Source organism: Giraffa tippelskirchi, chromosome 10 (assembly GCF_054371585.1).
Source record: "Giraffa tippelskirchi isolate mGirTip1 chromosome 10, T2T-mGirTip1v1.2.pri, whole genome shotgun sequence".
In the NCBI taxonomy this organism is placed as follows: domain Eukaryota; kingdom Metazoa; phylum Chordata; class Mammalia; order Artiodactyla; family Giraffidae; genus Giraffa; species Giraffa tippelskirchi.
In genome coordinates, this window is record NC_137284.1 from 76,399,487 (window position 1) to 76,421,643 (window position 22,157).

At 38.6% G+C, this 22,157-nt stretch overlaps 1 long non-coding RNA gene across 1 annotated transcript in view; it reads left to right on the top strand.

Annotated features, from left to right (window-relative positions):
* The window catches only part of LOC145524347 (uncharacterized), a 202,209-nt gene that overhangs the window by 40,658 nt on the left and 139,394 nt on the right, over window positions 1–22,157 (top strand). The window contains exon 2 of the long non-coding RNA XR_014067419.1: window positions 12,992–13,056. This is a non-coding gene — a long non-coding RNA (uncharacterized LOC145524347). The remainder of the gene's footprint in view (window positions 1–12,991; window positions 13,057–22,157) is intronic.

The window sequence follows — 22,157 nt, forward strand, 5'->3', positions numbered from 1 at the left end:
GATCAGTGGAGGAAAACTGATTTGCCAGGTTTTGCAGACAGTAACTGGTAGAGCTGAAATTTGAATCTAGGTATTCTGATTAGTTTGAATGCTGTTTGTGCTATTACTATCCTTTAGATAAAAATGTTAATTTTATGTTAGACAAATCTAGTAAGCATAGAAGTTATATTAACACCAGTAGGAGTGATATTAGGTTTCCCAGGTGGTGCAGTGGTAAAGACTCTTCCTGGCAATGTAGGAGATGCAAAAGACTGGATTTGCTCCCTGGGTCAGGAAGATCCCCTGCAGAGGTAAAGGGCAACCCACTCTAGTATTCTTGCCTGGAAAATACCATGGATAGAGGAGCCTGGCAGGCCCCACCCAGTACATAGGGTTGCAAAGAGGTGGACATGACTGAGCACGCATGGACAAAATGATATTAAATATTAAGAAGTTGTGTTAGGGTTTTCCAGAGAAAAAGAACTAAAGGAGATCATATGCATATATGTATGTATATGTTTTTACATGTATATATGTATATATAAACATGTATCTAAAATTATAAGGAATTGGCTCACACAGTTATGGACGCTGAGAAGTTCCAGGGTCTGCACCAGGACCTGCAATCAGCAAGCTGAAGACCCAGGAGAGTCAAGGTATTTGTTGTTGTTTAGTTGCTAAGTCGTGTCCGACTCTTTGTGACCCCATGGACTGCAGCATGCCAGTCTTCCCTGTCCATCACCATCTCTTGGAGTTTTTTCAAGCTCTAGTCCATTGAGTCGATGATGCCATCCAACCATCTCATCCTCTGTTGTCCCCTTTTACTCTTTCCCAGAATCAGGGGCTTGTCCAATGAGTCAGTTCTTCGCATCAGGCGGCCAAAGTATTGGAGTTTCAGCTTCAGCATCAGTCCTTCCAATGAATATTCAGGACTGATTTCTTTTAGGATTGACTGGTTTGATCTCCTTGCTGTCCAAGGAATTCTCAAGAGTCTTCTCCAGCCCCACAGTGCAAAAACATCAATTCTTCTGCACTCAGCCTCTTTATGATCCAACTCTCACATCTGTACATGACTACTGGAAAAACCATAGCTTTGATTATCCAGACCTTTGTTGGTGAAATGATGTCTCTGCTTTTAATACACTGTCTAGGTTTGTCATAGTTTTTCTTCCAAGGAGCAAGCATCTTTTAATTTCATGGCTGCAGTCACTGTCTGCAGTGATTTTGGAGCTCAAGAAAATAAAATCTGCCACTATTTCCATTGTTTCCCCATCTATTTGTCATGAATTGAGGAGATCAGATGCCATGCTCTTAGTTTTTTGAACTTTGAGTTTTAAGCCAGCTTTTTCACTCTTCTCTTCCACTTTCATCAAAAGACTCTTTTGTTCCTCTTTGCTTTCTGCCATCAGGGTGGTATCATCTGCATATCTGAGGTTGTTGATACTTCTCTGGGCAATCTTGATTCCAGCTTGTGGTTCATCCAGCTGTGGATGACAAGTGATATCCACAAGTGACAAGATACAGACTTCACGTATTCCTTTCTCAATTTTGAGCCAAGGTATAGTTCTAATCTGAGTCCAAAGACCTGAGGACTAGGAGAGCCAGTGGTGTAAGTTCTAGTCCAAGTCTGAATCTGAAGGCAAAACCCCAGGGTCCCAGTTTGAAGACAATCAGGCAGAGAAAGTGAATTCTTATTTCATCTTTTGTTCTGTTCAGGCCTTCACTGGACCGGATTGGCAAGGCAATTTACTTTACTCAGTCTACCAAATTAAATTATGATCTCATCCAAAAACACCCTCACAGATACCTTTAAATAATATTTGACCAAATATTTGGGCACCCAGATACTTAAATTAACCATCACAGAAGTGGACAAATTCCTGGGTTAATATTTTAGATTTTATAATGATGATGACCTCTAAGTAGGATAGTTGTTTTATAGTAAAAACTCCAATATATTTTGCATTCCTGATTTTTTCACCCTTCATATAATTCCAGGGTATTTTTCCTCTTTTGTTGCTTCAACTGGGGAAAAAAAAATGATACTATATATAAAAGGTTTAGAAGGTTGATTTTTTCCTCTAAGAAGTATACTGTTGTTCTAAATAAATTATATTAACTATTTTTTTGTGATAAGAACAAATAAAAAGTTTCAATTTGTAGTACATGCATTGCATATCGAACATGTACTAGGATGTATATCAGTGAAATCTGATCTTTAAATAGAGTAGATCTTGTTTTTAAGAAAAGATTATTTATTTTTTACTGTGCAGGATCTTCATTGATGAACACAAACTTTCTCTAGTTGTGGCAAGTGGAAGCTACTCTTCAGTTGTGGTGCACAGGCTTTACATTGTGGTGGTTTCTCATGTGGAGCACAGGCTCTAGAGCTCATGGGCTTCAGCAGTTGCAGCACATGGGCTCAGTAGTTGGACTCCTGGGCTCCAGAGCACAGGCTCAATAGTCGTGGTGCACAGGCTTAGTTTCCCCATGACGTGTGGAATTTTTACAGACCAGGGTTCAAACGTGTGTCACCTGTATTGTAAGATGCATTCTTAACCACTGGATCACCAGGGAAGCCCAGAGTAGGCCTTTTATATTTATAAATCTCTACAAATGGCATCTTCCAGTCACTTTAAAATTACTGTTTAAAAAAAAAAAAACAAAACACTATGGGAGTGAAAAACTAAATTACTTCCAAAGGTCAGATGGATAATGTAAATGAAGGAAGCGTTCTAGAACAAGTTTATAGAGAGCAGTCGTGACAGTGGCAAACTGGAATGCACATGACCTGTCTGTATGGGTCTACAGTCGGCTCCAGTCCTGTGCTGCCATGAGAAATGTGAGAGCAATATTGCAAATTCACATGCTTTGTTTTTAAACCTTTAATTAACTATTTTTGGCTGTGCTAGGTCCCTGTTGCTGCTTGGGCTTTTCTCTAACTGCTGTGAGTGGGACTACTCTCTAGTTGTGTTATGTGGTAGTCGCTTCTCTTGTTGCAGAGCATGGGTTCTAGGGTGCACGGGCTTCCGTAGTTATGGTGCATGGACTCAGTAGTTGCAGCTCTCAGGCTTTAGAGCACAAGCTCAGCAGTTGTTTTGTACAGGCTTAGTTGCTCCTTGGCACGTGGGATCTTCCCAGATCACGAATCAAGCCTGTGTCTCCTGCATTAACAGGCAAATTCTTTACCGCTGAGCCACCAGAGAAGCCACCACAAATCTCCATGCTTTTTTTTAAAAAAAGAATTTGAAGTGCTGTGATTTTAATTTTTAATACAAAGTTGCAACTAATTCTAGTTTTTTTAAAATGTTCAGACCAAGCTAAATACATCTGTCATTGTATCTGGCCTGTAAGTTTTTAGTTTTTGACACCTGATCTAAAGCATATAATTTCTTCTTTTAAAATTCATTCATGACAAGTAGAGGGCAACAAATCCCAGTTGAGAGCAGATTCTGGGCAATCAGCCAGGCTCAGTCATTTTTGTTGTTGTTTTTGTTTTACTTGAGGTAATACTGGTTTAATAACATGATGTAATTTTATGTGTACAACATTATTTCAACTTCTGTATATACTATAGTATGCTCACCACCAAAAGTCTACTTTCCATACATCACAATACAGTTGACCTCCTTTATCCATTTCACCCTCCCTCAGCCTCTCTTTCCCTTTGGTGACTACCAGTCTGTTCTCTATATATTTGTGTTTGTTTTAAATTTGCTTTGTTTGTTCATTCATTTTTAAAATAATGCACATATGAGTGAAATCATGTGGTATTTATTTCTTTTTCTGTCTTATTTCACTTAGCATAATACCCCAAGGTCTATCCATATCATTGCAAATAGCAATATTTCATATTTTTTAAATCTGAGCAATAATCCTTTGTATTATATATCACATCTTCTTTATCTGTTCATCTATTGATGGGTGCTTAAGTTGTTTCCATATTTTGCCTATTGTAAATAATGCTGGAATGCACATGGGTGCTTCAGTCCTGTCCAACTGTATGTGACCCTATGGACCATAGCCCACCAGGCTCCTCTGTCCATGGGATTCTCCAGGCAAGGATGCTGGAGTGGGTTGCCATGCCCTCCTCCAGGGAATCTTCCACACCCAGGGATCAAACCTGAGTCTCTTACATCTCCTGAATTGTCAGGCAAGTTCTTTACTACCAGCAGCACCTAGGAAGCCCTGCAATGAACATGTGTGCATGCTAAGTCACTTCAGTTGTGTTGGACTCTTTGTGACCCTATGGACTGTAGCCCACCAGGTTCCTCTGTCCTTGGGGTTCTCCAGGCAAGAATACCGGAGTGGCTTGCCATACCCTCCTCCAGGGGATCTTCCTAACCCAGGGATCAAATCTGCAACTCCTGCATTGCAGGCTGATTCTTTACCTCTGAGCCACTGGGAAAGCCCCTCCAATGAACATAGGAGTGCATAAATCTTTTTGAATTAGTATTTTCGTATTCTTCAGATAAACACACAAAAGTGGAATAGCTGGATCATATGATAGTTCTATTCTTAATTTTTTGAGGAATCTCCATATTTTTTTTTCATAGTAGTTATGCCAGTTTACATTCCCACCAACAGTGTATGATGGTTCCCTTTACTTCACATCATTTCGAGCTCTAATTGTTTCTTGTCCTTTTGATAATACTGGCTCAGTCTTTAACACTTCTCTATATAATTATGTGATTCAAATTCATGATTTAGGAAAGTAACCCATTCTGTAAGCCAGGGGTCTCAAGATCTAATGGAAACTTTGAATGAAATCTTTGAAGCCACGTTTCTCTTGTATTTGGAAACTGAGTTAACCCTTGTTGATTTGGAGGATATCTCTGTTCCTTTCTGTTCTTGTCCAGTGCCAGCATAGCCCTTAAAAAATAACCAAAGTGTTGTTTGGTTATTCTCTCGTGGTAGCTGCTATTTGGCCATAAATGGTAGGATTTTGCACTGAGGAAAGCTATGCCAAATCTGCTGATACATGTAACTGGTTTGGTTAAGGTAATACAATGGAATGGAAATAGTTTGTTTTTTCTTTCATTGTTAAACTTTTTTGTTTTATCCAGATGGTCTATTTATTTACAATTTATTTGTTTGCAAGGATAAGACTGATGTCTTAGGAAAGAACGGTTTAAAAACTGAGTATTACAATGTAATTTAGCATTATGAAAAAGAAATACCCTTTCTAGAATATACTACATTGTGTGTACATGTGTTTTGATCTAGGGTTGTTACTTTTACCCGTATTCGCTAGTTCGATGCAAAAGCCATGTGACAATTTATTATTAATGCTGGAAACTGCTCTTAGGTTAAATCTAACAGTCGCTGCTACGTTTATCACCTTATAAGAGCTGTTCTCAAATTTTAACTGTAAATTCATCTGTGTAAAAGCTTGTCTCCAATGTGGCTGCTAACGGTTCTTCCTCTCTCTGTACATGCATGCTGCTTCTTTCATCAAAATGTGGAATCTTGTTCCTCTCATTTCAATCTGGGCAGTCCATATAACTTGCTTTGACCGATAGAATGCAGCAGAAGAATCTAAGTAAGTTTTGGGACAAGTCTGTAAGAGATTTCTACTTCTGTGGCCTTGGAAACCAGGTGCCATGCCAAGAAGCTTAGGCTAGGCTACTGAATGATGAAGGATCATGTCAAAGTACTGGGGTGATCTCTGGGATGCCCCATCCATGGTCAGCACCAAACTGCATAAGAACTCTGAGGATAATTTAGACTGGTAAAGTTCCAAACTGAATGCAGTTATGTAAATGAAATCTTCTGATACCATGTGGACCACAAGTTCTGCCAATCCACAGAGTATTCTTTCAGGGTACTGCAGTTTGTGTGTCCCTCCTTAAGCAGATTATGGATTAGAGTATATTATTCTAAATAATAGAATCCTCATAATGTTTTTTGGAGAAGGCAATGGCAACCCACTCCAGTACTCTTGCCTGGAAAATCCCATGGACAGAGGAGCCTGGTAGGCTGCAGTCCATAGGGTCACTAAGAGTCGGACACGACTGAGCGGCTTCACTTTCACTTTTCACTTTCCTGCATTGGAGAAGGAAATGGCAACCCACTCCAGTGTTCTTGCCTGGAGAATCCCAGGGACGGCGGAGCCTGGTGGGCTGCCGTCTATGGGGTCTCACAGAGTCGGACATGACTGAAGCGACTTAGCAGTAGCAGCATAATGTTTTTATTTTTTTAATTTAATTTATTCATTTTAATTGGAGGCTAATTACATTAAAATATTGTAGTGGTTTTGCCATACATTGACATGAATCAGCCATGGGTGTACATGTGTTCCCCATCTTGAACCCCCCCCACCTCCCTCCCCATCCCATCCCTCTGGGTCATCCCAGTGCACCAGCCCTAAGCACCCTGTCTCATGCATCGAACCTGGACTGGCGATCTGTTTCACATATGATAATATACATGTTTCAATGCTATTCTCTCAAATCATCCCACCCTCACCTTCTCCCACAGAGTCCAAAAGACTGTTCTATACATCTGTGTCTCTTTTGCTGTCTTGCATATAGGGCTATCATTACCATCTTTCTAAATTCCATATATATGCATTAGTATACTATATTGTTGTTTTTCTTTCTGGCTTACTTCACTCTGTATAATAGGCTCCAGTTTCATCCACCTCATTAGAACTGATTCAAATGTATTCTTTTTAATGGCTCAGTAATATTCCATTGTGTATATATACTACAGCTTTCTTATCCATTCGTCTGTTGATGGACATCTAGGTTGCTTCCATGTCCTGGCTGTTATAAACAGTGCTGCAATGAACATTGGGGTACATGTGTCTCTTTCAGTTCTGGTTACCTTGGTGTGTATGCCCAGCAGTGGGATTGCTGGGTCATATGGCAGTTCTATTTCCAGTTTTTTGAGGAATCTCCACACTGTTCTCCATAGTGGCTGTACTAGTTTGCATTCCCACTAACAGTGTAAGAGGGTTCCCTTTTCTCCACACTCTCTCCAGCATTTATTGTTTGTAGACTTTTTGATAGCAGCCATTCTGACTGGTGTGAGATGGTACCTCATTGTGGTTTTGATTTGCATTTCTCTGATAATGAGTGATGTTGAGCATCTTTTCATGTGCTTGTTAGCCATCTGTATGTCTTCTTTGGAGAAATGTCTGTTTAGTTCTTTGGCCCATTTTTTGATTGGGCCGTTTATTTTTCTGGAATTGAGCTGCAGGAGTTGCTTGTATATTTTTGAGATTAATTCTTTGTCCATTGCTCCATTTGCTATTATTTTCTCCCATTCTGAAGGCTGTCTTTTCACCTTGCTTATAGTTTCCTTCATTGTGCAAAAGCTTTTAAGTTTAATTAGGTCCCATTTGTTTATTTTTGCTTTTATTTCCATTACTCTGGGAGGTGGGTCATAGAGGATCCTGCTATGATTTATGTTGGAGAGTGTTTTGCCTATGTTTTCCTCTAGGAGTTGTATAGTTTCTTGTCTTAGTTTAGATCTTTGATCCATTTTGAGTTTATTTTTGTGTATGGTGTTAGAAAATGTTCTAGTTTCATTCTTTTACAAGTGGTTGACCAGTTTCCCAGCACCATTTGTTAAAGAGATTGTCTTTTGTCCATTGTATATTCTTGCCTCCTTTGTCAAAGATAAGGTGTCCATAGGTGCATGGATTTATCTCTGGGCTTTCTATTTTGTTCCATAATGTTTTTAGTACTAAGACGGGAAGTGATCATGGGCATCTCTTATGCCTTACAGAAATTCAATGGTTATTTTGAAATAAAACACTTGGGGGAGTTGTCATATTTAGTGATAAATGATACATATTTATTTTATGAAATATAAGGCTTCAAGTTTGCTGACCTTTCTGTAATAAGTAACCATGAGTAGACTGCTACCTAGTAGAAAATTAACACACACACCCTTACTCATTCATTTTCTCTGTGCCAACAAAACAGAGGCAGTTTCATAATTAGCGAGAAAATTCCTTTCTTTTCTTAAAATGAAGTCTTTTAAAAACAAATATTGGGAAATTTTTCTACTGTTGTATAGTATTGCAGAAAAAATGATGTGTTACCTAAGAAAATGCTTATTTTGGCATGTAAGAAATGTGAAAAAAATTTTAAATCCATTTAGAAATCTTCCAACATGAGAGTTTCTGTGCGTTTGAATCCATTTGTTATTAGTGTGCAACAACTGGAAACTTACTAGCTATATTTCACCAAAACTATAACATTTTTGGGTGGCATTGAAAAATGAGCATCAGAATTTAGTAAGTGCAACCAAATATTGGCACTTTTCCTATTTGGGAAATACAAATGTTCATGAGAAATATTTTTCACTTATAAAAACTATGTATCAAAAGAAACAACTTAGAAGCAAACTTTAAACTCCTGTCATCAGATGTTAACTAAAATTTGTGGAACAATTGAAGTGTATTATTGTATTAACTTAATATTATGTTTTTAGTGAGAATCATTTTATAAAAATACAAATGACCAATAAAGTATTTTAAAATATTGTGTGCTTCATCATCTTATTCTATAAATTTTCCTAATTTTGGGGTTTTAGATGCATGTTATTTAGATAATATAGTACATGTATATAATTTAAAAATGTTGACTATTTGAAGTTCATGTTTGAACATTTTGTATTGTTGGATTGTACTATCCAAATAGCTTGAAAACCAACATTCTAGAACCTCAAAAAGATATTCTGTAGTATCTTCCATACAGGTTATTATGTGGAAAATAATGTATTTCTGATTGTTCATTGATGAAAAGTCTACAGAGCAGGAATATATTTTTAGGCCTTTCATAGATAAGAGACTGGGGATCTGGCTTAGATTTATCTTCTTGCAGATCATTTGGATTTGGTGCTCTTAGCATCTATTCTAAAATAATGTAGATATGCATATTTCGCACCTTGTGATAATTGTATTTTTTGCATATACTACAAAGGACAACACATTTCTGAATGGGTCAGCTACTACTTCTGTAGTCTAGGATTAATATTTTCTTCTCCATCTTGAAAATAGACCAAGTAACAGTGAAAACCTGACAAAATTGATTTTTTTAAATAAACAGATTATTTAAAAAAAAATTTTTTTTTTCTGTTTTTGGTTGCACTGGGTCTTCATTGCTGCCAGAGAAGATTCTACATTCTGTGGCACACAGGCTCTGTATTTGCAGCTCCCGTGCTCTATGAGCCTGGTACACAGGCTTAGTTGCTCTGCAATATGTGAAATCTTCCTGGACCAGGGATTGAACCCGTGTCCCCTTCACTGGCAGACAGGTTGTTATCCACTGTACCACCAGTGAAGTCCCAAAACTAACTTTTTTGTTCTTTTTTTTTTTTTTTTCCTATTTTTAGCATGTTGCTGGGTAGGGAGGTTAGCAAGAGGGAGGCATTATCAGGGAGAAGTTAAACTTCATCCAGCAGAGTTTTTTGTTCACTTTAACCTTTGGAAAGGGAACCCACTTTTGTTTCCTATTCTTGCACTCTGGGAGAGCAGAGAGGGAACATTTTAGTATAAGTACTTTTTACTCATGCAGGTGCATGACAAATACATCACTTAACATTGGCACATGCTTATAGGTAAACTCTCAATGCAGAGTTCCAAAGAATAGCAAGGAGAGATAAGAAAGCCTTCCTCAGTGATCAGTGCAAAGAAATAGAGGAAAACAACAGATTGGGAAAGACTAGAGATCTCTTCAAGAAAATTAGAGATACCAAAGGAACATTTCATGCAAAGATAGGCTCGATAAAGGACAGAAATGGTATGGACCTAACAGAAGCAGAAGATATTAAGAAGAGATGGCAAGAATACACAAAAGAACTGTACAAAAAAAGATCTTCACGACCCAGATAATCACGATGGCGTGATCACTCACCTAGAGCCAGACATCCTGGAATGTGAAGTCAAGTGGGCCTTGGACAGCATCACTACGAACAAAGCTAGTGGAGGTGATGGAATTCCAGTTGAGCTATTTCAAATCCTCAAAGGTGATGCTGTGAAAGTGCTGCACTCGATATGCCAGCAAATTTGGAAAACACAGCAGTGGCCACAGGACTGGAAAAGGTCAGTTTTCGTTCCAATCCCAAAGAAAGGCAATGCCAAAGAATGCTCAAACTACCGCACAATTGCACTCATCTCACATGCTAGTAAAGTAATGCTCAAAATTCTCCAAGCCAGGCTTCAGCAATACGTGAACCGTGAACTTCCAGATGTTCAAGCTGGTTTTAGAAAAGGCAGAGGAACCAGAGATCAAATTGCCAACATCCGCTGGATCATCGAAAAAGCAAGAGAGTTCCAGAAAAACATCTATTTCTGCTTTATTGACTATGCCAAAGCCTTTGACTGTGTGGATCACAATAAACTGTGGAAAATTCTGAAAGAGATGGGAATACCAGACCATCTGACCTGTCTCTTGAGAAACCTGTATGCAGGTCAGGAAGCAACAGTTAGAACTGGACATGGAACAACAGACTGGTTCCAAATAGGAAAAGGGGTACGTCAAGGCTGTATCTTGTCACCCTGCTTATTTAACTTATATGCAGAGTACATCATGAGAAACGCTGAGCTGGAAGAAACACAAGCTGGAATCAAGATTGCCAGGAGAAATATCAATAACCTCAGATATGCGGATGACACCACCCTTAATGCAGAAAGTGAAGAAGAACTAAAGAGCCTCTTGATGAAGGTGAAGGAGGAGAGTGAAAAAGTTGGCTTAAATCTCAACGTTCAGAAAACTAAGATCATGGCATCTGGTCCCATCACTCCATGGGAAATAGATGGGAAAACAGTGGAAACAGTGTCAGACTTTATTTTTTTGGGCTCCAGAATCACTGCTGATGGTGATTGCAGCCATGAAATTAAAAGACTCTTACTCCTTGGCAGGAAGGTTATGGCCAACCTAGATAGCATATTTAAAAGCAGAGACGTTACTTTGCCAACAAAAGTCCGTCTAGTCAAGGCTATGGTTTTTCCAGTGGTCACGTATGGATGTGAGAGTTGGACAGTGAAGAAAGCTGAGCGCCGCAGAATTGATGCTTTTGAGCTGTGGTGTTGGAGAAGACTCTTGAGAGTCCCTTGGACTGCAAGGAGATCCAATCAATCCATCCTAAAAGAGATCAATCCTGGGTGTTCATTGGAAGGTCTGATGTTGAAGCTGAAACTCCAATACTTTGGCCACCTCATGCGAAGGGTTGACTCATTGGAAAAGACCCTAATGCTGGGTAGGATTGGGGGCGGGAGGAGAAGTTCACGACAGAGGATGAGATGGTTGGATTGCGTCACTGACTCGATGAACATGGTTTTGGGTAGACTCCGGGAGTTGGTGATGGACAGAGAGGCCTGGCGTGCTGCAATTCGTGGGGTCGCAAAGAGTCGGACACGACTGAGCGACTGAACTGAACTATAGGTAAAAATATATTTCAGGAAGTGGAATGAAACCTTGCTGAATTGTGCTGAAGCAGTTTAGAGCATTTATTTCACTGCACTATTGGAAAATTTCACTATAAGCAACTTTACAAAGAGGGAGACTATATAAAAATATACTTGGGGCAAGCACTTTAGATGGTTTGTATAATGTTGAAATGCAAGTCTTCTTTCTTCATCAGGGATTTCCCCTTGGTATTATAGATGTTATAAACTTGAAAGCTACAAATACTGAACTAATTTGGGTAAAATATTTGTTATCTTTATAGCAGATGGTATAATATAAATTGTAAAAATACCCTTAGAAAATATTACCCTTTTATACTTTATTACTTTTGTGTTTTTCTATAATGTATCAGTATTTAAACAGCTGTTACAGTTTGCTCTCTATATATTTTAAAATGTAGTCACCCACGTTGTTATTCAATGTATATATCAACCAGATGTGTTAGAGTTCAGTTAAGTTCAGTCTCTCAGTTGTATCCAACTCTTTGCCACCCCGTGGACTGCAGCATGCCAGGCTTCCCTGTCCATCAGCAACTCCTGGAGCTTACTCAAACTTATGTCCATTGAGTCAGTGATGCCATCCAACCATCTCATCCTCTGTCGTCCCCTTGTCCTCCCGCCTTCAATCTTTCCTGCATCAGGGTCTTTTCCAATGAGTCAGTTCTTTGTTTCAGGTGGCCAAAGATTGGAGTTTCAGCTTCAGCATCCGTCCTTCCAGTGAATATTCAGGGCTGATTTCCTTTAGGATGGACTGGTTTGATCTCCTTGCAGTCCAAGGGACTCTCAAGAATCTTCTCCAACACCACAGTTCAAAAGCATCAATTCTTGCGTTAGAGTAGTATTGGTTATTTACAGCCTCTTCATGCTTGGTCCTTTTTTAGGCTAAGGAAAGAGTATCCCAGTAGCAAGTTTATTATTTGTTTTGTGGAGGGTTTAATAGATGAAGATATAAATTGGAAAGATTTCTTCAAATAAGAAAGGGACAGAGATACTAAAGGAGGAATAGAGTTTGAAGAGAAAAAGGAAGATGTTTCAGGTGATAGGAAGAACGGATAATCTGAGGGATTTCAAAGAAAGATAAAAGGGATCAAAGCTTAGAAGAAAATTAAAGATTTGTTGTAGCATTTATTATGTAACTCCTTTCTTAGCCACCCACAAAACCTCTACTAAAATTCAGTCGTTGGTCCATGCTTTTGGAATGTTTATAATTCTGGATATATGTTCAAGGCTAGTTTTAAAGTGTCTGTGGATATGAAAAGAGTAGAAACCTTCTACAGTCAGGGATAAAATAAGCTGTGGTGTACTAAGAGGCAGAAGTCAGTTTGCTCGGGTAGGGAGGATTATTTTATCATGGACATCAATTAGAATTTTCTGTGTAGGGTGATAAAAAGCAGACTTTTTTTTCACTTTTATTTTGTTTTTGAATTTGCTGTGAAAGTGCTCCCTGATTGCAGGCATCCAGGCAGACTGCTCTTCCCACCTTCCTACCTTGGTCTCTTCTTTAGAAATAAGTGAAAAGCTCTAATTCAAAATACAGCATATGTTGGAATTTCTACCAGAAACTTACCACTCTTTTTTTTTTTTTTTCAGTTGTTCTATACCAACTTAGAGGACAACTCAAGAACCTAAGTGACCAACGTACTTTGAAGTCTTTGGTGAGTTTGGTCCTAATTTGTAGTTGTTCTGTCCTATTAATACTTGTAGGCCAGAACAGAGGCAGTTCCCTAAATAGGAAATGTGGAAAATAATGTTCCTGCCCTCCTGATAACTGTAATTCCTTTGTACAATTTCTTATCACACATAAAGCAGTGAGAGTAGGTTTTTGAGTTTTTTAATTTTTGTCCTTTTTCTCATTTCCTTCCTCTTTTTCTTTCTCTCATTTCTTGTCTACCTGTCCCTTCTTTCTGACTCTGATTTTCATACCTAAAATAGGGGATCATCAGAGATCAGTGAAGTTATGGAGGGATATAGTTAGAGCACCTACTGGTGAATATTCTGATTTCTTCATCGCTGGTCAGACTGAAGCTTAATGAGCTTCATTTACTGGTTTTGTTTTATTGGGGCAGTTAAAAGGTAAAGAGCCCGGGAAAAAGAACATAAGGGAAATGACTAAGCAAAAATACTACCATGGAAATAATGAGGGTAAGGCCATAAAAGTTTTGTTAGTCATTTGTTTCCAATACACTGTGCTCTCTTTCACCATGTCTATACTTGCAAAATATTTATAATGAGATTAGAAATCTTAGTTGCTTGCTTTATTTTTTTGATGTAAACTTAGATTTCCTCCCACAGTAGATAACTGCTGAATTGTTAAAGTTGTAGTGTTGTTTCTACTTGTGTTTCAACTACAATATTATAAAGAAGGGAAAAAAGGTGGTGGCAGCAAACACAGATTCCTCTCATGGATTCTTAGGTCTCATGTACCTTGTTTTCTTTTTTTCACTCTACTTTTTCACTTCCTGCCAAAAGGTCCTCATCATTTGTAGTGTACCTTTGCTCTTCTCATAGGATCTCCCTGAACTCCACATATGGATGGCATCATGTCGGTGTGGATGGTAGCCTGAAACTTGTGCCTGGGCTGTTGAAACATGGAACAGCTACTTTCCTTCTTAATGCCAAACTTTGGCTGTACTATTTTTGATCATATGTAAACAAGTGTGAATTATAACTGAACCAGAGGTCATCAAACTTTTTCTATAAAGAATCAAATAGTAAATATTTTAGGCTTTGCAGGTATCTAGTGAAAAAAAAAAGTAACCTAAAAGTTGAGAATTCCATTTTATTCAGTGGACATACTGAGAACTCAAGCTTGGGAGAAGGGCTCTCAGCTAACTCCAAGGGACTGTTCTAAAGAGGTAAGGGAGGAGTCAGGATATATAGGAGTTTTTGCAGGAACAACCAGGTGATCAGAGTATCAAAAAATTACTGTCAATCTTTGGAAGAAGATGATGATTTGAAGGACAATGAACATCTCAAGTTAATGAATTTAGTGCTTTTCTTTGCATGGGAAGATGCAAGAGTCTGGGCTCATTGAAATCATTCCTTTGATATGCACCTTAACTATCTAGGGCCTATCTCCTGCTTTTCTTTATCCTAAATCTTCTAAGGTTGCACAGTTGGGGGTGGTTGCAGTGGCTGATAGCTTGATGGCTTTAGCATCCCTTGTTTACTGATATGGCAGGTTACATTCTTCTTCAACACAGGCAATATAGTCTCTATTAAACTTTGCTCTCTTGCAATGCAAAAGCAGCCATAGATAATGATAAACAAATGGATGTGGTTGTGTTCAATAAAATTTAACTCTGAACACTGAAATTTGAATTTCACAAACTTTTATATGTCATGAAATAAATTCTTCTTTTGGTTTTTCAATCATTTACAAATGTAAAAACCATTCTTAATTTGTAGGCTATACAAAGACAGGGAGCAGGTTAAATTGACCTACAGGCTATAATTTGCTGGGTGTGAACTAGAACATTATTCTTTGCCATGTTATTCTACACCCGCAGTTTAGTGGCTTAAAACAACTGTTATTTATTTAGCTTTTTATTTGTTGGTTGGCAATTTGGATGGACTCCACTGGGTAGTTCTTGACTAGTTTCAAGTATATATCTGTGGTCAGCTGTTGGTCATGTAGTTGGTTCTGCTTCTAGGGGTTAGTGGCCTTTGGCTGGGGTAATCAAAGCTATTATATTAAAGGTCATGTATCCAGCAGGCTCACCTGTGCTTGTTCACATGGTGGTTCTAAGAGCAGCCAAAATAGGCAACCCCTACCTGGGAGAACTTTGCAAGTTTCTGTGAGTTTCATTTTGCTACTGTCTCATTGGCTGAAACAAGTCAAATGACCAAGTCCAGCATGTGGAAGAGGACTAGGTATGGATCCAGGCAAGTGTGAACAGCTGGAGTCTCACTGCCACAACCTACCATAGAAGGCCCCTGAGTTGATGATTTATATCCTTTCCATAGGCAAAACACCTTCCTTCCCTTCTAAAACCCCCTAAATTTCATCTAGTTACAACATCAGGCTCAAAGTCCAGGATCTCTTGATATAGAATCATGTCTGAAAGTACCTTTGAATGCAGTTCCTATTTATTTAGCTGCACTAAAAAGCTAAGTTACAGCATAAGTAACTTAAGACAACAACATGATAACTGTAATAGAACCATTTGAAAGGGGAAGACTGAGAGCAGAAGCAGTCACTGGTTCACAAAAATTCTGAAATCCAGCCAGGCGTATGTGGCCAGACCATCTGTACTCCAGGGGTTCCCTGATAGCTGGGCTTCCCTTGTGGCTCAGCTGGTAAAGAATCCTCCTGCAATGCCGGAGATCTGGGTTTGATCCCTGGGTTGGGAAGATCCCTGGAGAAGGGAAAGGCTACCCACTCCAGTATTCTGGCCTGGAGAATTCCATAGACTGTACAGTCCATGGGGTCACAAAGAGTCAGATATGACTGAGCGACTTTCACTTTCTGTACTCCAGGGTCAGGAAGTTTTCCTTGATTAGGCTGAAACCGCTTTCTGGGTATGTTTCTCCAGTCTGTTGTGTTTTTAGAAATCTCAGGGAGTGGTACCCTAGTCCATTGTTTCTCACAGTTCTTGTCTCTGACCTCTGAGATGACATTCCTTATATTTTTAAAAAAAGATTTGTAGATTTATTTATTTATTTAATATATGGCTTCTTGGTTGTGCAGGGGTCTTCTCCAGTTGTGGCCAGGGGCTACTCTCTAGTTGTGGTGCTTGGGTTTTTCATTGCAGTGGCTTCTCTTGTTTTGGAGCACAGACTCTAGTTGCTCAGGCTTCAGTAGTTGTGTTGCATGGGCTCAATAGTTGCAACTCATCGGCTGTAGCGTACTGGCTCAGTGGTTGTGGTACACAGGCTTAGTTGTGCTTAGTTGTGGTGCACAGGCTTAGCTGCATGTGGGATCTTCCTGGACTATGGATCAAACTTGTGCCCCTGCATTGGCAGGCAAATTCTTTACCACTGAGCCACTAGGGAAGCCCCATCATTCCTTATTTATAAGTAATGGATTGTATATATAGCTGAATATCATCCTCAGCCTTCTTCATTGTTATAGAGTGTTGGGGTCCCAGAGGCTGTTTATGGTTTGAGATGATGCAGTCTCTTTCAGTGCAGGATGGCTGGGCTTTTATCAATGTAATTGACTGCATCATTTTGAGAGCTTCCTATGAATCTGATTCAGGTATGGAAGCCAATTTCACAATTCATATAGAGGCAGTTTTCTTTGTACTTGGGTGTGTCAGGCTGCTGGGGAACTGCCCTGAAGAATTTGAAGTCTTTTTTTTCTTTTTTTTATGTCTGAGCATACTATATATGTCCTTAAAAATTGTATAGCTCTTAACAAAGGGATTTGGGCTTCCCTGGTGGCTCAGTGGTAAAGAATCCACCTGTTGATGCAGGAGACACATGTTTGATCCCTGGGACAGGAAGATCCTCTGGAGAAGGAAATGGCAACCCACTCCAGTATTCTTGCCCGGAGAATCTCATGAACAGAGAAGCCTGGCGGCTATAGTCGATGGGGTCGCAAAAGATTTAGACATGACTTAGCGACTAAACAACAAAGGGCTTTGAGTCACACTATGATTTGATCTGTATCCTAAAACCATTTATTACTTTGACAAGTACTTTTTCCTCACTGGGGAGATTGGAGATAAAGAACAGTTAACTTTTTTCCCAGCATGTCCTGGCCCCTTTACATTCCCCCCTAAGTTCTGCTTGCAGACAGAAGTTTCTTGAGCTCATTTCTCCTTTCTTGTATCTTATCATAGGCAGTTAAAAGAAGCCAATTGACTTTAGCTTTTTGTGAGGTCATCTCCCTAGCCAAATTTATTAGTTACTATGGGCAGCATTTTTATTAATTATTTCACAACTACATAACTTAGGTCACTTTTTCTAGTCTGCTTTTGCAGTTTCTTTGGGCTTCCCAGGTGGTGCCAGTGGTAAAGAACCTGCCTGCCAATGCAGGAGACGTAAGAGACTCGGGTTCAATATCTGAGTGAGGAAATTCCCCTGGAGGAGGAAATGGCACCCACTCCAATATTCTTATCTGAAGAATCCCATGGAGAGTGTAACCTGGCTGAGTATGGTCCGTGGGGTCACAAAAAGTTAGACACAACTGAAGTGACTTAGCGCACACACACATGCATAACAATTTCCTATCACTTTCATAACCCCTGCTAACAGTGTGCTCACCATTTTTCCAGCCATCACAGTTTCTTTGCATCCTTTCCAGCCTCCACCAGCCACCTATTCCAAAGCTGATGCCTTGTATTTTGGGCTTTTGTTACAGAAGGACTGTACTTCTTTGTACTGATTTCTTTATGAGTTGTTGTTGCAGCAGAACAAAGCATCCAAACCCTCGTAGGTTAAAACAATCATTTATGTCACTCATAACATATGACACATATGTGCTAGAAAACCTGAACTGGGCTCAGCAGGGCAGAATTTGGCTAGTCTTTGCCAGGTTCACTTGTACATCTGCAGTCTTTGACAGTTAGAGAAGAGGTTTGACTTCAGGTGTTGGCTTGCTGCTGAGGGGCAACAGGGAGACTGAGCCACGTGTCTGTCATTATCAAGCTGGCTAGCCTTGGCTTGTTCACGCAGTGGTGTTGGCAGGGGTTCCCATCAGCCAGAAATTACAAGTCTTGATATGCAAGAACTTTTTAAGTCTCTGGTATGTCACATTTACTGTTGTCACATTGGCTAAAGCAAATCACATGGCCATTCCAAAGTGAGTGTGAAATTATCCAATGGCATACACTGAAGGAAGGGATGATTTCAGAAAGGTATGAACATATTTGGGGCTATTAAGGCTACAGTCTGTAAAACTAGTCTTATGCTAAATAAAACAGACTACAGTCTGACACGTAGATAGCCTGCCAAGTTTCTCTGGTAGCAAAAGAGCTGCCAGCTTGCTAAAAGGTCACTGAGTTTGCTGAAATTGCAAATTTTGAGTGACTGGTTATGCAGCTAGTTGATACAAGCATGGAAAATTCAAGTTATGGCTCTAAATTTGGTAAATGATACTTTCTAAATACCAGGACTATATATAGATTTCTGCACTGTGCTTTTGGAGCTTGAGCTACCAAAAATGCAAGGGTATGGAAAGAACAGTGCTTCTGAGGGTAGGCAAACAGAATGAAAAATAACAAAAATTAAAATATCTAACATTTACAGGATGTTGGTCATGTGCCAGATACTGTGCACACAGATACTTTTCATGGATTATGTCATACCTTTTCAAAACAGAAAAATTAGTATTAGGAAATTAAGAAGAACTTTTTTTTTTTTTAGATCTATAAGCATAACCTGCTCTCAATATAATGGGAAAGCTTTTACGTTATGCTCAGGATTAGGGGTTCTCCTTTCAGACCCCACTGATTGGAGGTTGGAGATTATAGAAAAGTGTAGGTTACTTTGAAGTCTACTGGTTATTTACTCCATTTCCTATTTGCATGAGTATTACTGTTTGGGACAGTTTCCATCTTTATAATGAATTCAGCTGAAACTGAAATCCTTTCCTTTTGCCTTTATCAAGTAAAATATTCTAGTTTAATAATTAGGTTTTGGGAAGAGAGCCTATTGTGATTTTCCTTGCATATTTCCTGTCCTTACTTTATTGACCCCAAAATGCAAAAGAAGAAAATAACAGATTTTCCTAGAATAAAATATTTTCTTTTTATGATGTATGTGTAAGGATTCACAGAATGTGAATGTATAGGGATTCACAGAAAAGTTAGCAAAGAAATGACAGGAGTTAGACTTGAATAGAAAAGTTTTATTGTTGTTGTTTTGTCGCTGAGTCATGTCTGACTCTTTGTGATGCTATGGACTGCAGCACCCTAACCTTCCCAGTCCTTCACTATCTCCCAGAGTTTGCTCAAAGTCATGTCCATTGACTTGGTGATGTTATTCAACCATCTCATCCTCTGTCGCCCCCTTCTCCTGCCCTCAATCTTTCCTAGCATCAGGGTCTTTTCCAATGAGTCGGCTCTTTGCGTCAGATGGCTAAAGTATTGGAGCTTCAGCTTCAGCACCAGTCCTTCCAGTGAATATTCAGGGTTGATTTCCTTTAGGGTTGTCTGGTTTGATCTCCTTGCAGTCCAAGGGACTCTAAAGAGTCTTTTCCAGCACCACAGTTCAAAAGCATCAATTCTTCCGCACTCACCCTTCTTTATGGTCCAACTCTAACATCCATACATACGATTACTGAAAAAACCATAGCTTTGACTATACACACCTTTGTTGGAAAAATGATGTCTCTGCTTTTTAATATGCTGTCTAGATTTGTCATAGGTTTCCTTCTGAGGAGCAAGTGTCTTTTAATTTCATGGCTGCAGTCACCATCTGCAGTGATTTTGGTGCCCAAGAAAATAAAATCTGTCACTGTTTCCACTTTCCCCCCTTCTATTTGCCATGAAGTGATGGGACCGGATGCCATGATTTTAGTTTTTTGAATGTTGAATTTTAAGCCAGCTTTTCACTCTCCTCTTTCACCCTCATCAAGAGGCTCTTTAGTTACTCTTAGCTTTCTGCCATTAGAGTGGTATCATCTGCACATCTGAGGTTATTGATATTTCTCCTGACAGTCTTGATTCCAGCTGGTGATTCATCCTGCCTGGCATTTCACATGATGCAGTCTGGAAAAAAGTTAAATAAGGAAGATGACAATATATAGCCTTGATATACTCCTTTCTCAATTTTGAACCAGTTCATTGTTCCATGTCCAGTTCTAACTGTTGCTTCTTGTCCTGCATACAGGATTCTCAGGAGACAGGTAAGGTGTCTGGTATTCCCATCTCTTTAAGAACTTTCCACAGTTTGTTGTGATCCACACAGTCATAGGCTTTGCTATAGTCAATGAAGTATAGTCACAAGTAGATTTTTTTTTCAGTTCCCTTGCTTTCTCTTTGATCCAATGAATGTCGGCAATTTGATCTCTGGTTCTTCTACCTTTTCTAAATCCAGCTTGTACATATGAAAGTTCTTGGTTTGTTTACTGCTGAAGTATAGCTTGAAGGATTTTGAGCATAACTTTGCTAGAATGTGAAATGAGGGCAATTGTACAGTAATTTGAGCATTCTTTGGGATTGCTCTTCTTTGGGAGTGGAATAAAAACTGACTTCTTCCAGTCCTGTGGCCACTGCTGAGTCTTCCAAATTTGCTGACATATTGAGTGCAACACTTTAAAAGCATCATCTTTTAGAATTTGAAATAGCTCAGCTAGAATTCCATCACCTCCACTAGTTTTGTCCATAGTAATGCTTCTTAAGGCCCACTTGACTTCACAAGTCTAACTGTAGGTGAGTGGCCACACCATCATGGTTATCTGGGTCATTAAGACCTTTTTGTATAGTTCTCTTGTGTATTCTTGCCACCTCTTCTTACTCTCTTCTGCTTCTGATAAGTCCTTACCATTCTTGTCCTTTAGCATTCCCATACTTGCATGAAATGAAGTAGTAGAATTATTAAAAGTATTTTTCTTCAGAAACTTAGGTTAAAGTGAAGATTAACGTGGAAGAATAAAGCAGACCAGGAATATATCAACAGCTTCCCCATAAATGGATAGAAAATATTAATGTTAAACTCTGACACACACACATACACAAAATTGAGATTGAACAATGGATGTGTGGGGGTAAAAGAAGATTCTATAAAAACATAAAACTGATAACCAAACTTTATTTTTACATTTAAATTCATTATTTTGGAAGCAGTGCTTTCTCCATGAGAGAAAAAAATTTTTTTTCTTTTTAATTAAGCTAAATTATAAGCAAGAAAAAAAATTTGTAAAGTATCTCAGATGTTCAAGTTTGTAATCTAAAGTATGATCTGTAATTGGCTAACTATGGCAAAATTAAATGAGGCACATCATCAGTTAAGAAGTTACCTTAGTTCATCAGACATCAACATGAATCAACCATAGCTATACATATGTCCCCTCCATCTTGAAACTATGACAGAAAACTACAAAAGTCTATAAAGTAATTATTCTTCAGTTAAAAAATAAATACATTCAAAAAAAGAAGTTACCTTAGTTTAGACTGATATATATATACACTAGATGATACACAGAAAATTCTTCAACCCCTACAGAAAAACAAGCACATTGACAAATATAGTTGTGTTAAAGGAAGGTAATAAATCCACTCAGTTGTGGAATGCTCAATTTTTAAAAACCTTTCCTCTTTTTTTTTTCAAGAATATTGATACATTTGTCATTGTGATATAATTTGCAGAAATTCTTGTTAGTTTTACTTTTTAATCTTGAAAAATTTCAAGCATTCAGAAAAATTATAGAAAACTTGATAGAATTCTAGAACACTTGTATGCACATCACCTAGATTTATTAATATTTTCTCACATTTGTTTAATTTCTTTGTAATTATCATCTATCTAATCATGCTGAATTATTTGAGAATAAGTTGTAGATGTCATAACACTTCACCTCTAAATACTTGAACCTTATATGTCTTTACAACCTCATGTATTAATTTAATTTGATACAGTTTAATTGTAAAATTCAGAAAATTTAACATTAACACAACACAAATTGCCTAATATGCGGTCAACATTTAGATTTAGATTTTTAGTCCTGATAATGTTCTTTAGAGAAAAGCAAACAAAACACAAACCTTTTTTCCTATCCAGGCATCAATCCAGAATTACATATTGTGCTTAGTTATTGTGTCTCTGTAGTCTCTTTTAATCTTGATCAGCCCATCAGTCCTTTTGTTTT